Genomic DNA, 23,143 nt, shown 5'->3' with positions numbered 1-23,143 from the left:
TTGTACCCCGTTTGGCATAAAGTCATTTGGCATAAGGTCGTTTGGCATAAAGCCGTTTGGCATAAAGTCGTTTGGCATAATGGTCGATTGGCATAATGGCCGTTTGGCATAATGGTCATTTGGCATAATGGCCGTTTGGCATAATGATTGACTTGAAATAAATGTCGGCATTTTTTAAGCTTTTACCGAGATCAACACCACCGAGCCCACAGCAAACAAATTTGGTAGGTTCTAAACAAGCGTGGTGTTCGTTCAGAGATTATCCGAGCTAAGAATTTCAGAAAATGTTGTGACATTCGTGACGGGTCTCTACATCTCAGAACATAGAGTACCCTTGAGCTTGTTGCGATATACATGTTTGAAAATAGTAAATTGGCAAGGAAAGTTCGCAGTTATTCATCAAGGGAACGCTCATAGAATGTTTCGCTGCATATCAGGCTCTGTCCCAGTTTGGACGTAACACTCGCTGAAAATTACTTGATAAAAGAATGATTTTTTTTTATTTTGAAAAAATATCAAAAGCTCAAATCAAAAGATCCATTAATGCGACTTAATGCAAAAATAGCCTTTACACGAGAGCAGATGATTTTTCGTTTAAAATGTTTCAGACTCTAACGCAAAAAAAATCTTTTTACAGCACAGCTCAAATGAACAACACATCTTTAAAAGAAAATATTTGTGGCAAAACTTTTCAACGGTTCAATATAAATTCTAATGTTGGGAGTGTACATCAAAAACACCGTCTATTATCGAGAAAAGGGAAAATTTGTGATTGAAATATTATATTTTCCAGCATATCTCGTAAGGAAATCACGCGTTTGCCCCAAAAAAAAAAGTATATATAGAATATTGGCAGATTCCGAAATAATTATAATTCTAACAACACATCTGGCAAGGATTGATAATAAAAATGGTTCACAATTAGCTTTACTAAATAATAAAATGTATAACAGTATAAACATAAAGAACAGCCTATTTTTAACAGAAGGCAAAATTTACAATTAAACCAATACAAGAATTGACGCCAAAAATTATTGCGGCAATGACTGGTTCCCCCGAAAAGTGGTGACGGGAAAGAACGATAAACAGTCAAAAGAAGGAAGTATTCTGTCATTCTCGTCTAAACACATGTTGGAAAAAATGCTGAAGACGGTAAAACTCGAAAGAACCGCCAATTAAATAAAGAAGGTTGCATATTAGATGGTCAGTTCGTTCACCCCCCTGAAATGTATATAGTAACGACAATTATGGGTGCTAAAAATTTTCCGGGGGAGTGGGCTAGTCGAGGAAACGGGATGTTCGGGAAATGCCATTTGGGGAAACGACATTCGGGGAAAAGTAACTGCAGTAATGGATTTCTCTTTTCGCTGATAATTATCGATTGCCGCCCTTTTGTCAGTTCTATACAAAAATACTTAAAAAATATAGCTCCAAAGAACAGCCTATGCATAAAAGAAGGAGAAATTTAATGAAATTTGAAATCAACAGTTTTCATACCTATAATTATGGTTACATCATATATAGGAAAAAAATAGAACAATCAATAAAAGGGTAAATTTGTGCTAAATATATAAAAAACTTCAGTGCAAAAATTTGTTCCAATAGTGAAACTCAAAAGAAGAATTAATATATAAAAGAAGGGTAATTTCTGGATTAAAAATAAAATACTATTGGCAAAAACTTTCCTAATGTGCTCATATTTATTCAAGAGCGAATGATTGTTGAATAGAGTGCCATTTTGTATCAATTGACTCCAAAACAAGCCTTGTATCATCAGAAAGATTGAATAGAAAAGTAAAAACGAAAATTTAGAAATTCTTCAGACTCATTATGCCAAACGACTATTATGCCAAACGACCATTATGCCAAACAACCATTATGCCAAACGACTTTATGCCAAATGACCATTATGCCAAACGACTTTATGCCAAACGGCTTTATGCCAAACGACTTTATGCCAAATGACCTACCACCATTTTAATCTTCTAGTATATAACATTTCACTATAATTGAATTTGCCATGTTTTGGGGAGGGAGGGAGCATCAGGGCATCATTGAAGTTACAACTGGGCAATGAAGTGGAGTGCCAATCAGAGTCAGGAGGAAAAGTGTTAGTCGTTCGCGTCTAGCAATTTTCTCTCCAACAGTTGTAAAAGATTTGACGCGCCCTTCTTCAAACAAACCTTTCCGTGGAAAGCTCGACAAGTATTGCAAATTCTAATACTCAATCTGTTGCATCATATGGCTGGAAGGAGATTCTCTATTTCCCGCGGGTTTCGCGTAAGTGTTTCTGCTTAAGGGTCCGCCACCCCCCTTTTGGCCCTTCATACAGCGGAATGTTGAATGCAGATTGGTAATAAAATTTGACCTTACTGTTGAGTGGAACCGCATGCAGAGCAAGACTCAAGCAAGGATTGGTGGCTACCTACATACATAGTACCTGACCGAACAGAGAGCGGTACATGTAAGAGAGAGCCATAGAAAAGCGAATTCCGCCGCACAAAGAAAGTATAGTAGCTGAAGTTCAAGATAACATAAACCGGAACGATATGCGGAAATTTTAAGCAATGGTCAATGGTGTGTGGCACAATACCGTACCGTTGCCCGCCATGTGCAATGATCGAGAGGGGAATTTGCTGACCGATAAAACGGCGGTGGCTGCCATATGTAAAGAAACAGGATGAACATTGATGATAACGATCAAGCTATGGACTCACCAATTATAGGAGAGGTTTAAAAAGCTATCAGCGAACTCAAGCACGGAAGTGAGCAGTTTTACTAGTCGATCCACCAAATACTTCTGAGGTATGAGAGGACGAAGAAATGCCCGCCGGTTGGTTGGATGGTCTAAACACTTAATATACAAGAAAGGAGTCCTTAAAATTTCAATGAAATTTTGTTTTTATTTAATAACACGAAAAAAGCATGTTCTTGCAACTACCCCCGCTCAAATACCGGCTATATCATATTTAAACTTTAATTTGATATAAAATGTAACAAATCGCCTATTCTTCTTTTTCTTATTTTTTCTGGCATTACGTCTACACTGAGACAGAGCCTGCTTCTCAGCTTAGTGTTCTTATGAGCACTTCCACAGTTATCAACTGAGAGCTTACTGTGCCAATGACCTTTTTTGCATGCGTATATCGTGTGGCAGGTACGAAGATACTCTATGCCCTGGGAAGTCGAGAAATTTTCCAACCCGGAAAGATCCTCGACCGGTGGGATTCGAACCCACGACACTCAGCTTGGTCTTGTTGAATAGCTGCGCGTTTACCGCTACGGCTATCTGGGCCCCCTGTTGCCTATTACGATGAGGAATTTTTTTGAACTTTAACTAATGAAAAAACATTTAAAAATTAAGCAAATATGTATTTTTGGCTTAAATTTAAGCGTTCGGTACTAACATTGGGACAGTGCTCTAGGAACCTATTACAGAGGAATTATCTTGCTGTATTCAGTGTACAAAAAGCTGTCGCGCATCTTGTTTAAAAGACTGAGTCTGCTCTAGGAGTCCTTCGTCGTCAACCTGGTTGCCGTGAGGGTCGCTTGACTACGTACCAGATGTTTACATTGCAATCGATCCGAGATAAATTTTGGGGTATAACTTGCAGACTCTCCTTCTGTTTAGTGATTTTAAGGTGGTGTATGGTTCAGTGAAAAGAAATGTGCTGTAACAGATAATGTCTGAACATGGTTTGTCCGGCGAAACTAATTAGGCTGATACGTACAATACTGGACGGTTCGTAATCAAGTGTTCAGATTGCATATGAGATATCAAACTAGTTTGTGACATTAGACAGATTGAAGCAGGGTGACGCACTTTCTAATTTACTATTCATCATTGCACTCGTGGGTCTGGCGTGCAGAGAAACGGCACAATCATCACTCGGTCGCATATGCTCCTAGGCTTTGTGGACGATATCGACCTTATTGGAGTCGATCGCAGGCCAATGGAGGAGGCCTTCGTACCTCTGAAGCGAGAATACATCTGTCCGTTAGTTCTACCAAAACACGGTACATGATTGAGGGTAGAGATAGAGGTAAGTCTTGTGATGTTAGTGCTGAGGTAGTGTTTGATGAGAATGTGATTGAAGTTGTTGAAGAGTTGGTTTATCTTGGTACCCTTGTAACATGTGACAATGACGTTTCCGAATTGAACGAATAACGTTACTACCGTGATACTACCGGATGCACTATACAGGCACGAAACGGGGACGTTGAAAGAGAAAAACTGGATATCCTTCGGTGAACCGAGCGTTAAGTGCTGCGGACAATACTCGGCGGAACACTAGAAAATGGTTTTGGCGCAGTAACATGAATCACGAGTTTTATCAAGTTGTCAAGCCATTATCCATGACCAAAATAAAAACTCACATGAAACATTAATAATTCTTATAGGTTTTGAAAAAAATACAGTCACCCCACGCAGTTGAATCACCCACAATTTATGAATCAGCTGACTTCAAAAGACAAAATCATTATCAAACTTGTCACAAAACATCACAGAATTATTTTTACTGATAAGAAACTATGAGTACAAATAATCCTGTGATGTTTTGTGACAAGTTTGATAATAATTTTGTATTTTGAAATCAGCTGATTCATAAATTGTGGGTGATTCAACTGCGTGGGGTCACTGTACTTGAAATTGCGCATAAAGAGTAAAGTGGGGCAAAAGTTCGAGTGGGGCAAGAGTTTCTTTTTAAGATTTCTAGCTCAAATCAAATCAAAACTTATAAATGTCATGGTGGTTCGGATGCTATTCAAGCAAGAGACTTTCACTCCAAATATCATAAATATCGATTGAGATTTTGAAAAGTTATGGCTATTTGTTGTTTTTCAACGTAAATATTGTAATATTTGGTCAAACTTTCGATGCATGGAACCAAATGAAGATAAAATATTTTCCAATATTTTATGTAAGGGCGTTTCGAGGCCTATCATAAGGATGCTTTAACGTGCATTTGTTTTTATATAAATAGTTGGAACCAATTTTTGGCCCATAGCGGGGCAAAAGTTCGAATCTGTGGGGCAAAAGTTCGACCCATGCACAATGGTCGGGCTCCATATAAAGGAACGGCCAAAACTACCAAAACACTTTTTTGAGATTTTTATGATTTCTATCATTTTGAAATATACCTCATGTATTATATTATTATGATTCTTAATTGAAATTGAACTAAAATTTAAATTTCTTTGACTTTTATGACGTCAAACTGACTGAAGTCAAAAAATTTAAAAATATAACAATAAAATAAAGTACAAAATTCATATTTAAGGAATGCAATATTTTCCCAAAGTTACACACTATCTGAAAGCTTATGGTTCAACACTTTTATCGAGCATGAGGATGGAAAAAAATATTTGGTTGAAGTTTTTATACTGTTCAATATTACACTTTGGCAATTTTGATGATTTTGAACATGAAAAACAACTCTTGTCGCGTCATGTCGCCGCTATTTCGAATATTGCACTTTAAAATGCATCCTTAGATCTTACAAAAAACGTTTAAATTTTTTGCAGAAATTTGCTGATTTACAAGTTAGAGCTATTTGAATAATTCAATATTTTCATACTTTTTGACGATATTTTTCATACAAAGTTGATATAAAATATATTTAACCACTCTTCATACATATTTTGATCAAACTCGTTGAAATACAAACAAAATTTGTGCTTTCAGCCAAATTTGATTGCATTTCTAATTAAAATTTTTTTTTCAAATAAGTTACGTAATATGTGAATAACCCCTTCTGAAACAATAAAAATGCCAAATAACATATTCAGATTACATATTTCATCGATTAAGGCGATAAAACTAGTTTTGGCCAAACTTCGTTTTTTTCGACCATTGTGCCATGTATAAACTCACGGAAAAAATTTCAAATTTCCTGAAATCTAGGGTAGGTGTACCAATTATGGATGCAATATGTCAACAGTAGTAATAAAAATCAAGTTGTAACCGCGTTTGTAAAACGCAAGCATGACTTGTTGGTGTCAATTACTAGTTTAAAGCCTTGCGAATCTGTTGATTTAAACAGTTTTAGTACTAAATTGACTTTAAGCTTCTAAAAATGGATTTTAAAAAGCGATGTCTTTGTACCAATTATGGCAATAGCGTTCCTAGCATTCGACATAAAAGTGTACCAATTATGGACTATCGAATATTTGCACGAAATGAACTCAAGCGTCATAAAGAGCGAATGATAATGCAACGCTAATATGTAATGAAAATATTGCTCATAAAATTTTCCAAAAATGTTGGGTTAAATAGATGTTAAATCAATTTTTTGCAATGGGTTCATGGGAGAAAATTAATTTTCGAAAGAGAAGTCAAAATGTAGTGTAAATGCAAATTATTATACAAAACAGCATTAATGATCTAACATTACCTTTCCAGTGCCAATTTTTAACGAAAAAAGAGGAAAAATTCAAAAATCGAGTGTCGCTGAAAACCCCTCTCTACACACTAAGCTCTTACGGTGAATTTCACCGTAATCTCAACAGCTGAACAGTTCGGTGAAATAAAACACCGTAATTCCGTCGAAATTTTACGGATTCCGGTGATTTTTCACCGAATACTGTAAAAATTTACCGTACTCCGTTAATTTATTTCACCGAACTGTTCAGCTGTTGAGATTTTTACAGGAATCCGTAAAATAATTTAAGTGTGTATCATGAAATTAGCATCTTCCGCTCGCGAACGTTTTCGAACGTGTGATTGAAAAATCTTAGTAATTGAGTACAAAACATGAAGATAATGCCTTACCGAGCCGTCCCGTCGTGGAAGTCACCCGTAAAATAGCTTTACTTCTTTTATTTTACTGATCAAAAAATGTAAACAAACCGCCTCCAGAGTATTGCCATAATTGGGCTCTCATACACTCTTTGTACCAGTTATCGACATAGTGGAAATAACACGATTTCCAACTTAAAACAGTAGAATTGATTGCATACCAGCTAAATTTATTCATTTGTTCTCACTAGGTAACATACATTCATCGGTTGAAACAGTTTATCCGGATGAAAACATACATTTCGTAACGGAGGTCCCTTAGCCAACTGCTAAGAAGGTGACATATATGTGAGGCAAAATTTTCAAATGTTCATTTTTCGAAGCTTATTGCACGAATGTTCTTTTCAAGGTTTAGTTACCATCAAAAACAAATAGTTTAATCATTCCTGTGAATACAAGCCATTATAGTCTAGTGAAACATTAAGAAAAATCTCTTTTTGTTCCCACTATTGCCATAATTGGTACTATATCCATAATTGGTACTTCTACCCTATATATTATCTTCAAATTCAGCAAAATTTGCCTGATCGTGCGAAAAATGTCACCAAAATTTTACATTTTCACTTAGTTTTGCGAAAAACTGCTATTTTTTGGGTGTATTACAATTAACTCTGTTTTGGGAATTTTTCGATGAAAATTTAGTGTGTATTTTTCGGCAAACATAAGTTTACGGCTGGTATAAAGTATGCCTGGCATAAAAGTATTGATATTTTGTGTTTTAGCCAACGAACTTTTGCCCCAAACTAGATTCGAACTTTTGCCCCACCGGTGGGGCAAAAGTTCGTTTAAGACAATCAATTTTGAAACTGTTATAATAAAAAATGGGTAAATATTTTGACACAAGTTTGTTCAGCAAAATTATAGCCAATATTTTGAAGGTTCACTGTATGGTATTTGTTTTGTTTTATCTGCTATAACTTTCCTGGAAACTTTGATTATACCACTAAGGTCGAACTTTTGCCCCACCTTACTCTATGTAACCATCATTTAAGAATTTGGTTATTTTCTGGAGACAACTGAACTAATTGAAACAAATAAGGCAAAAAATCAAACCGAGCTAAATGTTAAAATTCACTCCACCACGGAACCGGCCACAAAGCGTACAAAATCCCAATAAAGTGTCCCTTCTTATTAATTCTCCGCAGCCAAATTCAAATTTATGTTCGCCAATAAATTTCCATTTAGCAGCCACACCGCGTCGCCAATAATGTCGCAAATTGGTGAAAATTCACCTCCAGTCGGTCGGTAACACATTTACATCGCGGCGTCGGGCATTCTACTGAAATAAATCATTCAAATGATAATGAAAAAATCTGCACGCGTTCCGCTCGTTCCTTCTCGGATTATTTAAGAAGGGAAATTCGCGTTTATTGCAAATACGGTTGAGGCGTCAAGAACGGGATTGGGGTGTGCGAATCGTTTCTGTAAAGTTTTTCAGGGAAAGTTTCGGGATTGCTTTGCAAACGGCGGAAATGCAACGAAATGAAACTCACACTTCGACTTTCGAAAACGCACGACGGATACCGGAAAGTTGAGGACGAGTGCGAGAAAGTGCGTTTCAGTTCAATTTACTGTGCATACTTCGCGGTACATGTAGGTATTCTTTCCGGTTAAGCTACACTCGAATACGATGCCTTTTCCGGCAATGCCTTCGGATGACAGCGCAATTTCCGGCAGCGTATGAATACGGGGGTTTGAAGTTTGGACAATGAACGCACATTTCTGTTATAGGTTTGATATAGGCGTTGATTATTTCAATGGAGCAACGCACAATCCATCCAAGTGTGGATCAAAGTTTGGAGTTTGATAGACGTGGTTGCACCTGCAATAGATAGTCAGAGGTTGCTTCTTCAAGTTGATCGAAGAGTATGAGGTAGCAGTAACAAAATTTGATCGATAAAGGCTCAATAGTCGATGAACTTATACGTTTCCCTTTTCGCATACGAAACTCCATCGGCAATGTGAAGCAAGTTGTTGATGAAAGTATCAGATTCTCATGAATGCAAAACCTGTTGCCGTCTTCCTTTGTTAGCAAAACACAAAAAAACTCCCCTTCAAAAGTCGAATGCCAACATTTAATTACAACCTTCGTATGGATTCCGGTGAAGGTTGCGGTAAAAAACCTTGGAAAACTTTCAAACTTTTCCAAATAAGTAACCATTCCCGAAAATGTGCTGTCTTCCATCCGAAAAAAATAAACTCCAAATCTAACCGCACGGCAAATGACACTCTCAAACAGTAGTAGAGGAACCACATATTCAACTAACAATCAACAATTCGTTTGGGGAGTGATTTTTGCAACAACTTGCTTTCCACAAAGTGCCAAAAATGTTTCACCTTTTTTTTGCGCGTGATTCCCCATCACGAGAAAGGAAACACTTTGCTCGCCTACAAACAAACTGCTAATAATAGTGGGGAAGCTCTAACGGTTTTCATTTCTGCACCTCCATCCCCAAGGGTGTATTATTTTGGAAGGCAACCCGTTATGGTACGATATACAAACTTTCTCAACTTGGATGCATTTGGGCAGAAATAGCGACCTCTCGCCGGAAACGCATCTAATTTACCTGTCTTTCAAATGTGTGTGGATGTTTGTTTCATTTCTCGTGTTCCCTCCGTAGGTGAGTGTGGAAATAATGCGCTTCCGGTGCCGGGCTCTGCTACTGTAGGGAGCAGCTCCAAAATAGCAATTGGAAGTGTTTACCAATATCCACATCGTCATAATCATCGTCATCATCATTGCATGTTCTCCGGATTGATTGGCTTCTTACGGATTAGAATGTGAAGAAAACATCAACTGTCACTTGTATTATGAACTTTTGCGAATTAGTTTAAACTTCGGATTGATTTGAAGAAAATTCCGGATAAAATTTGAATTATTTTGAAACAAAACGTCATTTGTGATTGATGTGGTCTTCAGAAAAAGGCCAGCAAGGTTTATGCAACATTGTAGATAGAGATTGCAGTCCAGTTTTTTTCTCTATGTTGAGGAAGTTTGAGCGAAAACCATGAGCAAAGATCCTTTTTGAAAACCTGTTTAACCATACCAGTATGAAGAGCTTGTAGAAACCCATGTGGAGATCTCTAAGATTTTCCTTGTGATGACATCTGATGAGATCCTTGAGAATACCAGTATGGAGCTCACCTTGAAGATCATTCCTGAGTTGTGGCAAAATACTGACAATCAAAACGTTATATTTACTTTATTGATCTAAGAAATTGAAGATCTCCCAACAATATCAAATTCCATTTGTATCTTTTGACAGACGCGTACTTCAAGTTTTTAGTTATCTTCAGTGTTATGTACAAAGCTAGCTTTACATAACATTGAAGACGATCTCATACATATGGCTACATTTTCGAGTGATAGCAGTAATTTTGAAGGGCTTTCCGATGAAGTTCTCCCAGAAGTCGCATAAGAACATGCATAAAAAGTCGTTTACTTGTGCAAATTGTATCGCACCCGCACAATACGGTGCATGAAAACGTTTGATTGACGGGGTTCCTTGCATAAAACGATATTTTATGAGTTTATCAGTGCATTTTGTTTCGTTTCGTACGCGCGTTCAGAGTAAAACGAATCAATCTGTAGCAGTTGTCAAATCAGCTTTGCTATCATAAATTAAGTCGCATAAAATTACAGAATGGCATGGTAGCTCGCGTACCTGTAGGAATAAAATTCTCGTTGAATTGCTCAAGTGATGTACCTCTCCAGCCAACTCCTGGTCGGTGCGCCATAGGCGCTGCAATTCTAACATAATGTGAGTGACAGCCGTAGTTACTGCATTCCAGTGTGCATCCGCACACATTCTCTTTACTAAATTGTCAGGGACGTGTCCACTTCGCATGTAGCGAGCATGCGATCTCTCACAACAATGAAACGTGGGCAATCAAACATGACATGATCTGCTGTTTGCTTCACATCAGCTCAATTGGGGCACTCAGGAGATTCTGAGTGCCCGAACCTATACAGGTACTGCCTATAGCAACCATGTCCTGACAGAAACTACGTCAGGTGGAAATTCACTTCCCCATGGTTTATTTTATACCAATCTGACCCATCGGATGATCATCTACCTTTAGTGGAGTTATCCCATTCCTGCTTCCAACCGCTGAGCGCTGCCTCTTTGCACGGGCTGCAGACTCCTCTGGTACCTCTTTGGTTGAAGCATTGACCATCTTCCTTGATGATGGGCGTCATCCCGGCTATGATGCACACGGCCTCGTTAGAAACCGTTAGATTTCTAAACGCTTTTGACAAAATTGGTCTTCCATACCTTAGCGAATGGATAGCGCCACGCTTGCCAGGAGCTTGCGTTTGCTGGCAATTGCAGCAGAGCTATTATACATCATCCTCGAAAGCACCGCTATAGCCGTAGATGCCCTTTTACACGCATATTCAACGAGACTAACGAAGATGAGCTTGTCATCGATCATTACCTTAAGATGCCTAAGGGATCGCTTGGTATCTATTGTGCAATCACCTACCGAGATAAGCGCCCGTTGCTCGGACTTGCGGTGTGTGACCACCACCACCTCAGCCTTGTGACGGGCCAGTCCTAGTTTCCTAGACTTCATCCATTCCTCAACTATGGAAATAGAGTGCGCTGCTGTTAACTCTACTTCCTCCATCGATTCACCATAGACCACTAGGGTGATATCGTCGGCGAAGCCAACAATCTTAACACCCGTCGGAAGGGGCAGCCTCAGTACGTCATCGTACATCGCATTCCATAACAGTGGGCCCAGGATTGAACTTTGAGGTACCTACCTTGATACCTTGATGGCTACAGCGTAGCGTCACGCCATTGCCGGGCGTATTGTAGAGCTCCATCTTCGTCGGTCTAGGGCGAAACCTCTCCAGTTGCCCTGAACGTTTAGGGTCGCCAGGTCCTCTTCCACTACGTACAGCCAGCGTATTCGTGGTCTTCCCCGAAGCCGCCGAATCTACCTGGTTCCCTGCTGAATATTATTTTCGCAATACTTTCTTCCGACATTCGCACTAAGTGACCAGCCCACTGAAGTCTGCCGTATTTTACACGCTTGATAATATTCGCATATTTGTATACTTGATACACTCCTGATTCATGCGTCTGCGCCACACACCATTTTCGAGTTTCCCACCGAGTATTGTCCGCAGCACTTTACGCTCGAAAACACCGAGAGCTTTCCGGTCTGACTCTTTCAACGTCCACGCTTCGTGCCCGTAGAGAGCCACCGGAAGAATCAATGTTTTATACAGGGCGAATTTTGTTTTAGTTTGCAAGCTGCGGGACCTAAGCTGGTTACGTAGTCCGTAAAAGGCCCTATTCGCAGCCGTAACACGTCTTTTCACTTCGCGGGAAACGTCTTTGTCACATGTCACAAGTGTTCCAAGGTAAACAAATTCTTCAACAACGTCAAACACATCCCCATCAAACACTAGCTAAGCACCTACACTGACTCTATCTCTACCTGCAACCATGTACTTCGTTTTGGTAGAATTTATGGTCAGGCCTATCCTCGCTGTCTCCCTCTTCAGAGGCACGAAGGCCTCTTCCACTGACCTGCGATCGATTCCAATTAGATCTATATCGTCCGCAAAGCCAAGGAGCATATGTGCGACCTTGTGATACTAGTGCCATTTCTCTGCACGCCAGATCTCCTAATAGCACCCTCGAGTGCAATGTTGAACAGTAAATTCGAAAGTGCGTCTCCCTGCTTCAATCCGTCTAACGTCACGAACGAGGTTGACACCTCGTCTGCGATACGAACACTTGATTTTGAACCATTCAGCGTAGCACGTATCAACCTAATTAGTTTCACCGGAAAACCATGTTCGGACATTATCTGCCAAAGCTCATTTCTTTTTACTGAGTCGTACGCCGCCTTGAAATCAATAAACAGATGGTGAGTCTGCAAGTTATGCTTCCGGAATTTATCTACGATCATTAGCAAGCTAAACATCTTGTCCGTTGTCGAACGACCCTCACGAAAACCAGCTTGGTATTCTGCGACGAAGGACTCTTCTAGCGGTCTCAGTCTGTTAAACAGGATGCGCGACAGAATTGTGTACGCCGAATTCAGCAGGGTAATTCCTCTGTAATTGGCACACTCCAGTCTGTGCCCTTTCTTGTAGATAGGGTGTATGAGGCCATCCAACCAGCCGGTGGGTGATTATTCGTCCTCCCATACTTTCAGCAGTACTCGGTGGATCGACAGGTAAAGCTGCTCGCTTCCGTGCTTGAGAAGCTCGACCGGGATCTCGTCCTTCCCAGCTGCCTTACAGTTTTTCAGCTCGCTGATAGCCTTTTTAACCTCTCCTATGGTCGGTGGGTCCACAGCTTGATCGTCATTATCTATGTTCATCCTGTTCCTCGCTACATTTTCATTCTTACCGTTCAATAATTGCTGAAAGTGCTCCTTCCACCTGGCAGCCACCGCCGTTTTATCGGTCAGCAAATTCTCTTCTCGATCATTGCACATGGCGGGCACTGGTACGGTATTGTGCCGCGTACCATTGACCGTAGCATAGAATCTCCGCATATCATTCCGATTCATGCTTTCTTGAGCGTCAGCTACCATACTTTCTTCGTGCTGCCTTTTCTTTCTGCGGTGGATTCGCTTTTCTTCGGCTCTTGCTGCCCTGTATCGCTCGCTGTTCTGTCGGGTACCGGCCACAAGCATACGGCTTCTGGCGACATTCTTCATGTCTGTCACCCTCTGGCACTCTTCATCGAACCAGCCGAACCTTGAGGTACTCCCGTGGTAATTCGAACGCATTCCTGCCCCTCCTCTGCGTTACACAGCGAAACTTATAGAGGTATCAGAGAAAATTTTCCAATTCTTTGAAAAATAAAACATGCACAAATTTTTCTGAAGTTAAAATCTGGAACTTCTTGAACTCTGTCGAAATTCCTTAAATTCTTGGATTATTTCAAAACTTTTTACAAACGAAGGCTTAGAAGAAATTTTGCAAGAATGTTTAAAAGAATGCTTAAAAAGCTGGTACAACCACTAAGGTGTTTCTGGGAAAATTTCTGCTTTAACCACTTGAAGAACTCCTTGTAGTAATCAACGAATCCAAAAAGGGCTCACTGGGTAAAAATGAAGGACGAATCCCAAACGATTTCCATTTATCTGAGGAATTCTCGCAAATTTATAAGATAAATACCAAAAAAAATCTCAGACAAATCTTAAAGAGTATATTTGAAATAAGTAAAATAATTCGTAGAAGAATCCTAGGAGTTAATGATCAAGAAATACTTGTGAAAACCACGGGCTTGGCCAAAGGTACGCCATGAAATCTCTTCAGTGGTTTTCAGGGGAAAATGCTCAAAGGTCGCCTTAGTGAAATTCTTGGTTCAAATCTTGATAAATTCCTAGAATGAATCCTGTAGACAGTATTGAAGAATCCTATAAAAAGAAATAAAAAAGACCTATTCGGAATCTCTGTGGTATTTGTTTAAATCTCGTAATGAATTGACGTCTATATAGGAACGCCAGATTGGTTACTACTAGCTTTATCATAGTGATTTTAAGCTCGAATCAATTCTTCAGAAATTAAAACAATTTCAACAAGTTATTGGTATACTTTATAGCAGACACCCTGGAGACATATCTGTAGTAATTTCTAAAGGATTGATTTTGAGATAAGGTTGATACACTTTTATACTTTCGCCACCACGTCCTTAAAAAAATCGAAAATTTTGAAGACGAGAACGAAAAAGATTCATTGCTCTGTTCAACCCTATCAGGGTATTCACCATGGTATTAACGTTTTTAACCCCATGGAACAACAACCCCAAGGACAACCTTGAAACACTAAGAGCGTATTGTTCTGTCACATTTAAAGAAAAAAAAAAATTGTTAAAATTACCCTTTTTTATGTATTTTATTTGTTTGCACCCCAGTTTGTACCCTGACTATGTTTCCCTCCCCTTGGACCTCCCAAGTGGTCTCGAACATAAAAGGAAATTTGTATTTGCATCAGTCTCAATATTTAAATAAAAATCAAAATCTTTGGCATACACATTTTACAAAATTCATTATTTCGAAAATATTTTGAAATCTAAAAACTAAACACTTTTAGGCCTTTACTCATTCATCATATTGAGAAGGTACCGACACCTTTTGGCATCGGCTATAGTTTTATGTCAGCCTAGTTCTGGTACTAAGCCTAAATACGGACACTCAGAGAGGCCTCCACACACACCTGACCCTACATATCGAACCCATCAACACATGGGCCGGGACCAAAAGTTTTACTTCCCTTCCGAAGGAAGACGTAATCAAAGATTGTATGTCTAAGAAATCCCGACGGCGTCGACGGGAATTGATAATCGACCATCTGGGGTGAGAGGCAATCACGCTTGCCACTACACCACCGACGCCGCTTCGATTTTTACACGCCTATTACGCTGAACTCTATGATCCGCATGCTGAGGTGTTGGTGGCTGTGTTGGTAGCTACTTGAAAAAGTTGTTCGAACGCTCACACCAGCATTTCAGCTGGTCAATGGGGTCGGCTAACAGCTGTCTAGCCGTGTCTTTCATAGGCATTGTCGTAGGTATTCATCTTTGCTCCGCTAAGGCGTCGAATATATCATAGAGGAGACGAATTTCACCGGTTGCTGCGGCTTTCTTACCTTCGTTAGCAAGGGAGTCCGCCAAAGCTTGTTTGTCCCGCCTACATGAGCGCTTAACTTTCCTTTCTAGAGCCGAGTATCGTTGACGGGAAAGTGCCTTGGCTCCTTTGGCTGCTCTCCGCTCCTCTATCTTTTTCTAGGTTTCACCGGTGATCCACTGTTTTCTTTGATTTTGTAGCTCACCCTGATTATTTGCGGTGGTAGTGATGCGCAGACGCACCTCGCCGATGAGAAGGTGATGGTCGGATGCTATGTCAGCGTTACGTTTATTCCGCACATCAAGAAGGCTCCATTTCCACATTCGGCAGATACAGATGTGGTCGGTTTGATTTTCAGTAAAATCATCATCATGATGGCGGAAGAGCGATCCCCCGATCAGCATTTCGTTGCTGCCACAAAACTCTGCCAATAGTTCTCCGTTTTCGCTAATTTCTCCGAGACCATGGCGTTCCACGACGGGCTCAAAGCTCGAGTTGTACGATCCGATCTTCGCATTGAAGTGGCTCATGTAGATCTTCACCCTTTGGAATCTAATGTAAGCACGACTTCCGGCAATGATACGTCTTCGAATTTCTCTGCTGCAGTTGTTATCCAACGTTATCAATGATCCAAGGTAGACAAATTCGTCCAAATTCACAATTCGGACAAATTCGAACTCATCCCCGTTGATCATCACGCATCTGCCAATGCGAGCTCTATCGCACTCGATTCCTACAGCTAGCAGATATTTCGTCTTCGACGTATTTACCTTCAATCCAACCCGATCTGCTTCACGTTTCAGCCTGGTATACTGTTCAGAAACCACCTGGAACGTTCTTCCGACAATGTCCACATCGTCAGCAAAACAGAGGAACTGGCTGGATTTATTGAAGATCGTCTTTCAAACGGGTCCGATAATGCACCCAATATCTTCACAGAGCACTGTACACTATCCATCGTTGCCATAATCTTCCATAGCTTTTCGCGGTCGATGGTATCATAGGCCGCTTTGAAATCGATCAATAGGTGGTGCGTAGGGACTTGATGTTCGCGACAATTTTGGAGGATCTGCCGCAACGTAAAGATTTGGTCTGTCGTCGATTGCCCGTCCACAAAACCGGCTTGATAACTTCCCACAAATCTGCTTGCCAGTGGCGATAGACGGCGGAAGATGATCTGGAAAAGCACTTTATAGGCTGCGTTAAGAATGGCGATCGCTCTATAGTTCTTACATTCTAACTTGTCACCCTTTTTGTATATCTGAGCAATTCTCGCTGAAACCAGGCCGCCATCGGCACCCATCGTTAGAATTCCAATTTTATGTCACTGATCGCTAGCTTTCGATAAAACTTAAGGGTGGTCCTTTTGTTTTCTCAAATTGGTGGACCCCTCGTACGCCAGCTAGCTAAACAGTTTGCAAAAAAGCCCATTTTTTGATAAATCTTGGGTATTTCTTCACGTGATATGTCTCATATTTCCCTTGGAACACATACCAAACTTAATGGCATCGTAAAGAGAAAGGATATAGCTTTCATTTGAAGTTAAAAAAAATCCGGCGGCCATTTTGAATTTGGTCGCCATCTTGAATTTTGTTAGAAAAATCGTTTTTTCACCATTAGCGCACCGCTCGTTTTGAATTCTGAGATCACCGTCAGAAAGCTGAGGAAAAATTGCGTAAGATAGGCTACAGAAACTAGGTGTGCAATGGTATTTACCCTATGAAATGAACGATTTTCTAAAACATGTTCCACGATTTTGACGTATATGGCGAGTGCAATCAATGCAAACATCATTTTTTGTACAACAAAGATACAAGTTTTCAATAGTTGGTGTATTTTTCGAGTCAGATGAAGAATAGGAGTATTATTTAGAGTGATAAAATCTGGCGGCCATCTTGGATTTTGACGCCATCTTGATTTTGACTAGTAGAATGAATTTTTCACCTTGATAGCACTCAGCATGTCGAATTTAGAGGTAAAAACCAATAAAAACAAGGTTACGTATACTCTTCTTCTTATTATTCTTCATTTTCCTGACGTTACGTCCCTAGTGGAACTGAGCCTGATACTCAGCTTTATTAGTTATAAATACAGGTTATTAAATAGGAATTTTCTTTTATAATACGATTTTTAATAACAGAATATTTCTTCGACATATCTGTGAATTCAGTTATTATGAATAAATAAATTTAATGAATAAAAACCGTCCAAAAACATTGATTGAAATAAACAATTTTTTTTTTACCATATGCTTTTTTTGTCATCGAATGAAGTTTATAAATTGTGCGTTGGGACATTAGTAAGTTTTGTGGTAATATCTGTAGTTTTAACGTAAAACATTTCCAAAAGTGCATTAATTTAGAATGGAAATCTTAAATTTTTAAGCAAAAAAAATCCTTGATTTTCTGAATCATAAAGTATTGTTTTTACTAACACCCAACATGCATGTGAAAAATAGCGAAATTGAAAGGTGAGAAGCAGGCTTTGTTCTAATGTGGACGTAATGCCGAAACTCAAGTGAATCATTTTGAGTTTGGAAAATCTGGTGGCCATCTTGGATTTCGACGCCATCTTAGTTTTTAGCAGTAGAATGATTTTTTACCATCTCAGCGCTCTTCATGTTTAATTAATTAAAGATCTCCGTTAAAAAACAAACAGATTCTTTATTTCTTATCTTATTTTAGCTGTTCAACAGATTGTTCATTTCTATCAATGGTTTTAGACCAAATAAATGAAAGAATTAATGCTATTTTTCAACTCGCAGATATGCAGAACAATCATTCAGGTGGCAAATAAGCGTTAAAAAATTCTACTTGTTAATTTATTTTTGAAGCTTAGGGGCTGGTTTTATTCCAGTAGGGACGTAACGTCAGGAAAAAGAAGAACAAGAAGAATAGTAAGTGTAACGGTGGCATTAAAACTCAACATGTTGAGTGTTATCAAGGTGAAAACTCATTCTACTACTTAAAACCAAGATGGCGTCAAAATCCAAGATGGCCGCCAGATTTTTTCACTCAAAATAATACTCCTATTCTTCATCTGACTCGAAAAATACGTCAACTATTGAAAACTTGTATCTTTGTTGTACCAAAAATGATGTTTGCATTGATTGCACTCGCCATATACGTCAAAATCGTGGAACATGTTTTAGAAAATCGTTAATTTCATAGGGTAAATACCATTGCACACCTAGTTTCTGTAGCCTATCTTACGCAATTTTTCCTCAGCTTTCTGATGGTGACCTCAGAATTCAAAACGAGCGGTGCGCTAATGGTGAAAAAACGATTTTTCTAACAAAATTCAAGATGGCGGCCAAATTCAAAATGGCCGCCGGATTTTTTTTAACTTCAAATGAAAGCTATATCCTTTCTCTATACGATGCCATTAAGTTTGGTATGTGTTCCAAGGGAAATATGAGACGTATCACGTGAAGAAATACCTAAGATTTATCAAAAAATGGGCTTTTTTGCAAACTTTTTAGCTAGCTGGCGTACGAGGGGTCCACCAATTTGAGAAAACAAAAAGGACCACCCTTAAGTTTTATCGAAAGCTAGCGATCAGAGACATAAAATTGGAATTCTAACGATGGGTGCCGATGGCGGCCTGGTTTCAGCGAGAATTGCTCATCTATACTAGTGGTCCCGGCAAACTTCGTCTTGCCATCAAGTAGGCTGTTGAAAAACGCCATGGAACGCTCCGTGCAAAATGGAAGTTCCGTTCACTCCTGTTTTTTCAACTTTCCCGTTGAATATCCCTTGCTTTTTATATACACAAACACGTCGGAACACTTCAGGGACGTAACTCCATTTTTATTTATATAGATAAATAAAAATGGAATGGCGTTTTATGTCACGAAATGGCTTACGAACGGGTGAACGGATTTGAATGATTCTTTCTCAGTGTTGTTCGTCAAGGGTTCCGAAGTGTTTGTGTGTACCGTTTTGTCTCAAATTCCGAACAGACTCATATTCCGAACACTCGGTTTTTGTATGGCGATTTGGTTGAAATGTTTCACTGAAATATGTCACCAAATAACAAGGAAATGGTAGTCAATTGCAATTCAATTTTAACGTCTCCAATATAATTTATTCCGCAGGAGTAGTGATGATTCTCTAGTTTGAGACCAGTAGAACAAGCACAGATAAATTTATTTGCGAAATTATTCATTTGAAAACAATTAATTCGTGCTGTTCGGAATTTGAATCAAGGTGTTCGGAATATGAGACAGAATAAACACAGTGTTCGGCATTTGGATCAAGTATGTTCCATACTTTTAAGTAAAACCAATATTAAAACTCCCAGGATATTCACCGTGAAAGTTGAAAAAACGAGTGCGAACGAAACTGTCATTTTATATGGGACGATCAAAAGCGATTTTCAACAGCCTGCTTGATGGCAAGACGAAGTTTGCCGGGACCAGTAGTTGGGTATATTATTCCCTCTTTCCACTCCTCTGGTAGCTGGCTATCAATCGGTGCAGACAAGTAGCCAACCTGTCCGGGCCCATTTTAATAAGTTCCGCTCCAATACCATCCTTTCCAGCATTTGTTAGGTGAGGGCTGTGCACGTTGATTATGCTGATATTGAAGAAATGGCCTTTGATCCTCAACTTGCACATTCTGTTGTCGATTGGCCACCACCCAATCACGCGCCTCTGCATTTCGCGATAAAGCTGTGCCCAGCTGATGTCTGTTGCCGCAGCTCTGATAGATGGTATAACCATCCCTATACTTATGTACTGTCGATTCTTTCCAGCAAACCTGCTGCAGCGCAACAATGCCGAACTCCTCAATAATGCGGAAAGAATGCGAGTACTTCCCAAGAAATTGAGAGACTTACAGTTCCATGATCCGAGTTTCTAATCGTTAGTCCGTTTTCGATGCCTGGGTCTATGCCAGATTCCTGAAGGGATGTGTGTAACCGAGTAGAGTGTTTTTGTCGACGCAGTTTCAAACGACTTTTTCGGCTGGTAAATCTAAAGTTTAAATCGAGTTTATGCGCGATCCTGTATTCTGGGACTAAAGTTGTGGTGTTGTGATTGCAGTTGTGTTCTGAGCTGTTGTAATTAACTGTAAATCCAGTGCGAACCTAGAGTTTGGATCAACTTGTCAATCGCCATTCTATATAAAGCCCTTCAGCAGTGTATCGCAACAATGAGTGTGAACCTTAACAAACCACTCACTCGTGCATCTTCTACATCCACTGTCAACACTAATACTACCCCAGGTCGTAAAGATGACTCCAACGCTGTTATGACGGTCAACGATTTATGGATCAAAATGCAGACAATGTTTACACAGTCTAATGAACGTTTGGAAGCCAAAATCGATTCGTGTATGGACAGACTGAACAATCGAATGGACGTGCTGGAGGTTAATCTGTCCGCCAGTAAACAGGAGTGTGGCGACAACATTGCTGCGATCTCAGAACAAGTCGATCACATTCGTTCGGACATTTCTCAGACTAATCGCAGAATGGACGTTTTTGGGACGAGCTCTGAACTAGTAATCTCCGGCATTCCGTATCTTCAAACCGAAGATTTGAGGCAGGCTTTTCGTAATATTGCTATTGCTATTGGTTATCTTGAGGATAGCGTTCCGACAACTGCACTTAAACGGCTTTCTAGACATCCAATAGTACCAGGAACTGCACCTCCAATCCTCTGTGAGTTTGCCCTACGTACTGCAAGAGATGATTTTTATAGATCTTATCTTCAGCGAAGATCATTGTCGCTCCGTCAAATTGGTTTCGATAACAATAATCGCGTCTACATCAATGAGAATCTGCCTCCTTCAGTGAGACAAATTCGTTCAGAAGCCATCAAACTAAAGAAACAGGGCCAAATTTTAAGAGTCTTCACAAAGGAAGGAACTGTATACGTGAAGCGTGACGAGGCAAGTGATGCTGTTGCTGTTAACTCTATCGCCGAGTTGAATTAGCCCAAGAACATCATATGGTCGTGCCCTGCGAATATGTTGCTGCTGTTGCTGTTGTACTGCTGTCGTTGCTATTTTTATCAGAGTTTGGATATGCGTCGATGATTATAATGTTATAACAAGTTTTTTTTTTGTCAATGAACTAAAATTTGATTTGCTCATTCAACATTATTACTGTGTACTGGATTGAGGTTACTGAAAGGTGTTTGCTGCTACCTTACAACAATGGGTAGTCGTTTCGAAAATAATAGCTCTGCGAGCTTGCTGATTCCCAAGGCTGTTTTCACCTCTGTCTTGGAAAGTGATCATCTTTGTATTTGCCATCTGAATGTACAAAGTCTCATAGCACGAAATTTCACCAAATTCAATGAACTGTCAATGATATTTCGTGATAGCTTAATGGATGTAATTTGCATGTCTGAAACATGGTTAGACGATTCAATTAACGATAGTATGATTAACATTCGCGGTTATAAACTGATTAGAAATGATCGTGACAGACGTGGTGGAGGCGTCTGTGTCTATGTTCGAAATAATTTAGTAGCGCGTATTTTAAAAACATCAAACAACAACAATTCATCTCCCCATAGTAAAACTGAGTATTTGTGTCTGGAAATCGAATGTCAAGGTGAGCGTTTCTTCTTAGGCACGTACTACAATCCTCCGGAGGTAGACTGTTCGATGTTGCTTTTTGAGCATTTTGAGGATTACACTGTTCGGTATGATTCTAATTTTTTTTTGTGGGTGACTTTAACACAGATCTGCGGAAAACCAATAACAGACAAAGAAGATTTTCGGATTTATTATCTAGTTTATCTCTTCAATGTATCAATATCGAACCGACTTTCTATCATCATTTTGGATGCTCGTTGCTAGACCTTGTTATAACTGATAGTCCTGATCTAGTGGTCAAGCAAGATCAAGTTTCAATGCCGGGCGTCTCTAACCATGATATGCTTTTTTTTCTTTAAAAATAGGGTGCCCGCAATCTGATAATGGAATTCTCTATAGGGATTACAAGAATTTCGACAGTACTGCATTACAAAATGCATTTGAAAGCATAGACTGGCACACTTTTTTGCGTTGTGAGGACCCTAATTGGCTTGTCGAGTATTTTAACAACTGTGCCAAATACCTTCATGATACTTTTATACCCTTAAGAACTCGTACATTTAAACCAAATGTGTGGTTCACTGGGGAAATTGAACTTGCTATTGTTAACAGAAACTTGGCATATAGGAATTGGAAACATAACAAAACTATCGAACTAAGGATTGTATACAATCGTTTGCGTAACCGTGTTACTCAATTGATTAGAAGTGCTAAAGAAAATTTCGAAAAACGTAACATCAATACTAATCTGCCTAGCAAAGTGCTCTGGAATCGAGTCAAACAACTAGGTCTTTCTAAATCCAAATCAACTACCGGTATTGATAATTTTTCTTCTGATGATATCAATGACTATTTTTCCTCTAATTTCTCGACAGATTCTAGTGATTATTCTTCCTTTTATGATGTATCCAACGGATTTATGTTTAATACAGTTGAGGATTATGAAGTTATTAACGCAATTTTCTCGGTTAAATCGAATGCTGTTGGCTTTGATGAAGTTCCTATAAGTTTTATCAAAATATTATTGCCTTTAGCTCTTCCTCTTATTGTACACATATTCAATTCCATCATCAAAACTTCTACTTACCCCCTAGCTTGGAAATATGTTAAAGTAACACCAATAAAAAAGAAGGGTAATTCTTCGACTCTTTCAAATCTTCGACCCATTAGTCTGCTGTCCTCGCTTTCAAAA

The 23,143-nt window shown here is 39.4% G+C and overlaps 1 protein-coding gene across 3 annotated transcripts in view; it reads left to right on the top strand.

Moving 5' to 3' along the window:
- LOC23687649 (transcription factor hamlet) overlaps positions 1-23,143 on the top strand; it is a 453,938-nt gene that overhangs the window by 93,305 nt on the left and 337,490 nt on the right. The window lies entirely within an intron of this gene.

The sequence above is a fragment of the Aedes aegypti genome, chromosome 2, assembly GCF_002204515.2.
Source record: "Aedes aegypti strain LVP_AGWG chromosome 2, AaegL5.0 Primary Assembly, whole genome shotgun sequence".
NCBI lineage: Eukaryota > Metazoa > Arthropoda > Insecta > Diptera > Culicidae > Aedes > Aedes aegypti.
Note: the sequence above shows the minus strand (reverse complement) of the source record. Positions and strands in the feature narration are given on the sequence as shown.